At 38.5% G+C, this 8134-nt stretch overlaps 1 pseudogene across 1 annotated transcript; it reads right to left on the bottom strand.

Moving 5' to 3' along the window:
- Window positions 1–5363: 5363 nt before the first annotated feature.
- Window positions 5364–7847, bottom strand: LOC144366972 (adenylosuccinate synthetase isozyme 2 pseudogene; annotated as a pseudogene). The gene is made up of 2 exons (XR_013426206.1): window positions 6235–7847; window positions 5364–5511 (listed from the first exon to the last, which is right to left on the bottom strand). The product of XR_013426206.1 is annotated as an adenylosuccinate synthetase isozyme 2 pseudogene (transcript).
- Window positions 7848–8134: the final 287 nt, after the last annotated feature.

The raw sequence follows: 8134 nt of genomic DNA, 5'->3' as shown, positions 1-8134 counted from the left end.
CGACTACAACTAAAAAATATTTAAAAAGAAACAAAATTACCGATTTTTTAACTCACTTTTCTGTTTTGAAACCAAAATAATCTACACAAATTGTCATAATTTTGTAGCTTTCAAAGATAATCTCTATAAATAAAATTAGAAAGAAAAAACCCATAATTTGACCTGAGGATCATAAGAACTGATTATTTGAATATGGGTATCATTTGGCTTATGATATCTCCCACCTCCATCCTTTCCAGAGCAGAACTGGTTAATCAATTGTAACCATCTTTCTCTGAGCTTTTTAAAAAGTTTTTTTAGTTGTTGACGGGCCCTTTTTTAATTTATTATTTATTTGTATGTGGTGCTGAAAATCGAACTCAATACCTCACACATGCTAGGCAAGAGTTCTATCACTGACCCACAACCCAAGCCCTTTCTCTAAGCTTTCAGGGTTTAGAATAAAAACATATCTATCATCCTGCCAACCACTTAACCCAGTTAATCTCATTACTCTTTTTAAGAAGGTAATTAATTTCAGTTTCAATGAGTTAATCTTGGATGGAAAAGACTCAAGATCAGCCATTGGCAGGCAGAGCAGCCAAATTCTTTGTGCCTCCAAGTCCTGTGCTCTTGATCACTGGACTGCATTGCCTCTTTTCATAGTAAAAACAAGAGAACTTGAAAGAAGATGAATCTAAATTGAACCACAGTGTTCTTTCATTCATTTTGTTCACAGTGCTTATTGAGCATTAGCAATTTTCCAGACAATATTCTAAATAGAAAGAATACATCAGTCATCAAAGCAGACAAATATCTATTATGTATACTTGTGATGGAAACAGATAATAAACAAGATTAGTAAATAAAGTATAAAATTTATTAGTGATAAATGCTACAGAGAATACAATAAGCCAAGGAACATCAGGTTAGAGGACTATAAATTAGATAGTTGTAGGGAAGTTGTTATGAGAAGGTCAGATCTGACTGAAGAAGAATTGAAGGAAGGGAGACAGTAAGAAGAGTATTGCCAACTGAGAGACAGCAGGCATATAAACATTTAATGAAGAAACCTGTCATAGCGGTTCAGGACACTGGACTAGAGAGATCAAGTTGTAAAAGGTGGTAGATGAACTCGGAGAAGAAACAGACTTCTGCTTGTACATTTTAACAAGAGAAGAAGAGGATGGAAAGCTTTGACAAAAGGGTGTGTGATCCGATTCTGTGTGTACTGGCATTATTCAAATATGGATGGTTTTCCTGATGAGAAAGAATTAGAAATATATATTACAACTTAATAGACTTGCCGTAAAGAAGGATGCTGTTATTTGCTGAATTGTGTCCTCCAAATGCATATGTTGAAGTCCTAATCCCCAGCACTTCAGTATGTGAGTGTATTTGGATATAAGTTTTTCAAAGGGGTTGTTAAATTAAAATGAGGCCATTGAGGTTGACAGATGTCTTTATAGGAAGAGATTGGAACAAAGAAACACCGGTGATGCAAACACAGAGGAAAGGCAGGTTCAGACACAGGCAGAAGGCAGCCAGCTGCACACCAAAGAGGGAAGCCTCAGGAGACTCCAAAGCTGCCAAGGCCTTGGTCTTGGACTTCCAGTGACTACAACATGAGAAAATAAATTTCTGATGGTTAAGTCACACTGTGGAGTATTTGTTATGACAGCTCTAGACAACTTACACATATCCTTGGTAAATCATCCAGTCTTATGCACAAGGCCTTGGGTTCAATCCCCAGCACCACCAAAACAAACCAACCAACAAACAAATAGATCATTCAGTCTTATGCATATATTTTCTTCTTATGGAGAACAAGCACACTCAAACTACAATTGTGGCAAAAGTGATTTTTCTTTCTATTCTTCCTACTATAAAAGTAAATTTCTTTAATATAATATTTAATATAAATATATGGACAGAGTGTATCCTACCCCAATATAGCAATTAGAGGCAATCAGCTGTCGGCTTACTTACACATCCCTCTTTAAGGGAGTTACATACAACCAAAGTATACATAAACCTAAATAAAATTCTAATTCCCAATCTTTTAAAATATTTTAAAATATTACTGGATTTTTCTTACTCAACTTTTGAAAGTGTTGGAACTGAGTTTGATCGAGGTAGAAATCCTCTTTAAATAATGTAGAATTTCAAAAGAGGTTCATTTGCTACTTTTAACTTTTCAATTCTGCTTGTCAAAGTCTCTTTTTGACCAAAGGACTTAGTGTTAAGGTGAAGCAAAAAATTGGGAATATTTTCCCATAACATTTCTCTGTCCAAACAAAAGACAATGGAGAAAAGAAACTATATATCAATCCAGTGAAAGCAGAGGCTCCCTGGTGGAGGCTAGAGTGAATATGGAAATATAGACCTTTTTCTGGTGTGTTTATACCCCCAACACACCAGAAAAAGATTCCTTCTCACTCCCTCTTTCTCCCTGATCTCTCTCTCTCTCTCTCTCTCTCTCTCTCTCTCTCTCTCTCTCTCTCTCTCTCTCTCTCTCTTTCTCTACACACACACACACACACACACACACACACACACACACACACACACCAGTCCTCTACAGAACTGTCAGATAAAATTTAGGCTATCCACCTAAATTTATATAGACCTACTGTTTCAGTTTTAGCTGTTTAACTATATTCCAAATATTTATTTGCAAAATTTGGTAACCTTGCTTCTCTTTTCATTCTGGAGCTCCTTCCTCCTTCTTCTCCTCCACTTCCTCCTCCTCTTTCTTCCAAAACAACTTTATTTTATTTATGTTTTTATGTGGTGCTGAGGTTCAAACCCAGTACCTCACATGTGCTAAGCAAGTGCTCCACCATGGAGCCACAACCCTAGCCCTTGGAGCTCTCTTCTTTATGCTCTGAAATAACTGATTGCTAAAATTCTGGAATTTTTCAGTCTAATTGGCATAATGTTGCTAGCTTGAAATCAGCCAGGGTGGGTGTATTAACAATGCAGAAATGGATGGTATTTCAAAAATCAGGGTCCATTTTGAGCTAGTTTTTAAGCCCGTACCAGAGTGCCACTGCATCTTCAGAATGACTGGACTTCTCAGAGCACTATCTGAAACTTCTGCTCTATAGGAATAAACTTGGTTTACAATTGTAACCACTGTGCAATTTACAAACTTGTTTTGCACATATTAAGTCACCGAATTATTATAGCAATCCCATGTGTTTTCTTAGTGAAGTAGACTTTTAAGAAAGGAAGCTTAAAGAAGATAAACTATAAGGTAAGCACCTGGTCAGGAACCACAGTTGAGAAGAAAGGAAGAATGGATGGAGACAGGAGAGGCTACACCCACAGATGACTCACTCACTGTCAAGGGGAAATGCGTCTATAGAATGAGAGGCCTGGTCATACCCACATTAACCAAGGAATCAAATGGTGGTAAAACTTGACATTAGGTCAGCTCTGATGTGATGCAATATGAAATATTTCCAATATAATGCCTAAGATACACATCAGTATTGTGACACAGCAGTTAAAAGGGGACAAAGAGAGGATGCCAAATGCTTTACTAGGATTGGACCAAAATAATATTAAAATCTTTTCCCCCTACTTTTAAGATGTATACTCATAAAATAAATTAAATAACTGACTACAACTAAGAAATAATTTTTTTTAAAAAAAGGAGGGGACTGGGGTTGTTGCTCAGTGATAGAGTGTATACCTAGCATGTGTGAGGCCCTGGGTTTGATCCTCAGCACCACATAAAAAATAAATAAATAAAACAAAGATATTATGTTCAACTTTAACTAAAAAATAAATATTTTTAAAAATAAACTAAATAAAAACTTTCCCAAATCTTTCAGAATTTTAAGTATGTCAATGTTCCATGTTATCTTATCAATCAAGTAAGAGATATGAAGCTCAAGGGTTAAATTCAGGTGTGCAAGAAATATAATCTTCATACTTCATAAATAATTTAACTTCTATTTTCAAGCCTCCTTTTTTCTTTTTATCCCCAAGTTGCATGTATCTTCCAGTACTTCTTGAAATAACAACTTTTGGAATCTGTCCTAGTCCATTTAGGCAGCTATATGAAAATACCTCACACTGGATAGCTTATAAACAGCAGAAATATATTTCTTACAGTTTTGGAAGCTGGGAAGTCCAAGACCAAGGTATCCTCTGAGTTGAAGTCTAGTGAGGGCCTGATTTCTCACAGCATCTAAATGCTATGTCCTCACATGGAAAGTGCTAGCTATGCCTGTGGGATATCTTTGATAAGGACACTAAAATCATTTATGAGGGCTCCACCCTTATGACCTTATCATGTCCCGAAGGCTCTATCTCTTAATACTGTCAAATGGGAGATTTGGCTTCAATTTATATATTTTGAAGAGAAACAATCATTTAGACCAGAGTAGTCAGAAGAAGCAAATCTGGCTGTAGATCCTCTAGGCTTCATGGAGGTGTATAATCCTAGCCTTTTCTCAGTTCTCCATCTGGACCAGTTGGTACTTGGACATTTTTCACCCCTGTTGATAGTCCTCCCCCTGTGGAGTTTTTTTCAGTCATTTCCTTGTTCCTATTGAGGGGAAACATGCAGATCCTCTCTGTCATGAAGTCCTCTGGCACCGGGGCTAACTAAGACCATGTTCTCACATAAACCATCAAATGATCATTTGTATTCTGCTGACTGAGTGCCAGGCTGGGTTGGTCAGAACCCTGGAATGTTGCTATTTTGCTGTGTAAGACCAAAGTCTTCAGGGTGTGAATTACTTTATTCCCTCTCCCACTTTCAGGTTGGTGGTCTCTGTGAAATGCAGTCTAGAGGCCCCTTACCCAGGAACATAATGCTACCTAAACTCTCTCATTCTTTCTCTCTCTTCCTCCCTACTCTTCTTCAGCTGGGGAAAGTTCTGTTTAGTTTTAAAGATAAGAGAAATTCATTCTGAATGCGTGGGGCATTCTTCCATATCCATTGTTCATGCCCCACGTTCTAGGCTTTTGAAGATAAAAAATGAACATTTATTCTTTTGTTCTCTAGGTTCTATAGGCTCATCACTTCCCAGGGATTAAATATAATCAGTCCCAGTTGCCTGAATTAGATGGGAGACAAGGTAGGGATGCAGGGATGCTAATCCTATTGTTTTACATGTTAACAGATTATCCATTACATTTATCAAAACACTGAAATGTACTTATTCATAATTTTGCCATACTACCCTTCTCCCATAATCATTTTTTAATTTTTTTTAATTTTTTTTAATTTTTTTATTTATTTTTTTACTAGAAATATTTGATTCTTTTTAATCAGCTATTGATGGTATAATAAAATAAAGTGGCACCTAATTTAAACATTTATAGTTCATTGAAGGATAATCTACAACACAGTATGCTAAGCCTAATTGCCAAAATAACACTTTTTTTATTCAAGAAAGGAGAAATGAAGGCATGATCAAAATTATGGCCAACAATCTGGGTTCATTTAGACACTTGTAGATGCATTTGTACGTATATTTGTAGGCACGATGTTGAAAAGTCAATCCAACTAGACTTAAAAATAATGATATGTAAAAAAAAAAAGGAAAGATACATTTCAGTTAATGTCTAAAACTCAAGAAAAATACCCACCACCAAATATCACAACATATCTTTTAATGACCACTTTTTTTTAACATTAAGATTGTTGTTTTGGGGGAACATGTTTTCTCTTTGAATATTTAATTAAATGTTCAATGTATTAAATAATTTACAGAGAGAAATAAGTTGTATATTCTGTACAAATTAAAGGACCCATGAATAAGCTCCCTCTCCCTGCCAATAGCTCAACTTTGCAATGGTTTCAGCAGAAAATGAACAGTTCACAATTTAAACTGAATTTATAGCATTTATAGCATTGCAAAAGTTTACAGAATCCTATCTCTTCATCCTTTTTTTCTAACTGCAAAGATTACAATGACAGAATTGAACGATCAGAATGTAAAAATATTTGTGCAAAACTGCATTAATTGTTCTTACCATGGTAAAACCTAAGAACATACAATGACAATAATGAAGAAAAACTACATTTAAAGTAACTTCTTTAGATTTCAAACAACATGGATTTACTATTACTAAACACTGAAAGAAAACGTGGCACCATGAGCAGCAAGAGCAACAAATGATTCGGCAATTATGCCAGCTCAGGAGAGCCGACACTGGAATATGGCAAAGTCAATCTCCACAATAGCCATTCTTCCTAAAAGACTGGAAACAATGGTAGGGCTTAAAACTCACATCAATGTCTTTATTCTTGAATTTGCAGGTCATAAAGAAATATTTAAGAAAGTTTTCCCCCTCTCTCTCAAGGAGTGTTTCTGGAATCCTTAAAACAGTTGAATCATGGATTCTCTGGATTTACCTACACCAATCCATTTAACTGGAATTTGAAGCTCATCTTCAATAAATCGAACATAATTTTGTGCATTAACAGGTAGTTCTTTAAAAGTCCGTGCATTTGATATGTCTGTATTCCATCCTGGGAGAGTCTTATATTGAACTTCAACTTTATTTAAGACTTCTTGGTTTGCTGGGAAATGAGGTATGATTTCACCATCTAGTTTGTAAGCAACTCCAACTTTGATTTCCATGAACATGTCCAAAATATCCAACTTCGTAAGGGCCAACACAGTAAATCCATTGATCATATAAGCATATTTGAGTAAAACAAGGTCCAACCAGCCACATCTTCTTTTCCTTCCTGTAGTCACACCAAACTCCCTACCCCTTGTTTGTAATAATTCTCCAATTTCATTGTCTTGCTCTGTAGGAAAGGCACCAATACCAACTCTTGTGGTATAAGCTTTCACAACTCCATACACTTCACCAACATTTTGAGGTGGCATACCCAAACCTGTACCAACACCTCCAACAGTACAGTTTGAAGAAGTTACAAAAGGGTAAGTCCCAAAATCAATATCTAACAATGCTGCATTTGCACCTTCTACCAAGATTTTCTTTGGTGGTCCATGTAGGGCCTCATATAGGAAATAAACTCCATCTCTCACCATTGGTTTAATCCTTTCCATATAACCCTTGAGTTTTTGTAATTCACCTTCAATGTCTATTTCCAAAGTAGGATATATAGATTTGTACTGGTTAGCTAGAACCTTGAACCTCTCAGAGAAGCCTTCAAAGTCAGAAACAAGATCACACATCCGAAGTCCACTCCGAGCAGCTTTGGAAGAATAAACTGGGCCAATGCCCTTTTTTGTGGTACCCAATTTTTTTCCTGCTTGTTCTTGTCTCTGTTGTTCCTGGATACCATCAGCTGCTTGATGAAAATCAAATACAATATGAGCTCTGTCAGATATGATAAGCCTCTTTTCCCAGCCTTCTAGACCTTTTCCTTTTTGAACATTTTTCTCTGCTTCTTCAAACAATCCAGGTAGATGAATTACCACACCATTTCCAATGAATGCTGTGACATTTGGATTAATTATCCCACTGGGTAAAAGATGAAAATCATATTCCACAGAATCTACAACAACTGTATGGCCAGCATTATTTCCTCCCTGGCATCGGCACACGATGTCGGCGTCCTGCGCCAGCAGATCTACCACCTTTCCTTTGCCCTCGTCGCCCCACTGCGCGCCGAGCACTAAGGTCACTCGGTTCCCTCCGGGCCGCGCCCAGGGACGGCCGCAGTCACCGTTGGGCAAACAGGAAGCCGCTGGGTTGTTCTCGACGAACGACAAGGCTCGGGTGAGGCGAAGCGAGCCCGAAAGAGAAACGGCGGGCGAAGAGTGCGCGAAATGAACTGCTCGGCTTCCGCCAGCCACATGCGGAGGAAGAAGAAGCCAGAGGCCGCCCCCGCCCCCGCCCCCGCCCCCGCCCCCGCCCCCGCCCCCGCCCCCGCCCCCGCCCCCGCCCCCGCCCCCGCCCCCGCCCCCGCCCCCGCCCCCGCCCCCGCCCCCGCCCCCGCCCCCGCCCACCACCCTCCAGCCAGGCCCCGCCCCGCTCTCTGCCACCGCCTGTTCACAGGGGGACCATGACTGCCCCGCGCAGGCCAGGCTCTGCAGCACCGCCGGCAGGAACTCCCATAATCATTTTTTTAATTTGGCATATACTAATTCTTTCTAATCCTGTTTGACATCATAGTTTTTCAATTCACTCAATCTCATGCCCTAACAAAATT

This window comes from Ictidomys tridecemlineatus, chromosome 1 (assembly GCF_052094955.1).
Source record: "Ictidomys tridecemlineatus isolate mIctTri1 chromosome 1, mIctTri1.hap1, whole genome shotgun sequence".
In the NCBI taxonomy this organism is placed as follows: domain Eukaryota; kingdom Metazoa; phylum Chordata; class Mammalia; order Rodentia; family Sciuridae; genus Ictidomys; species Ictidomys tridecemlineatus.
The sequence above is the reverse complement of the archived record's forward strand: the minus strand, read 5'-3'. Positions and strand labels throughout refer to the sequence as shown.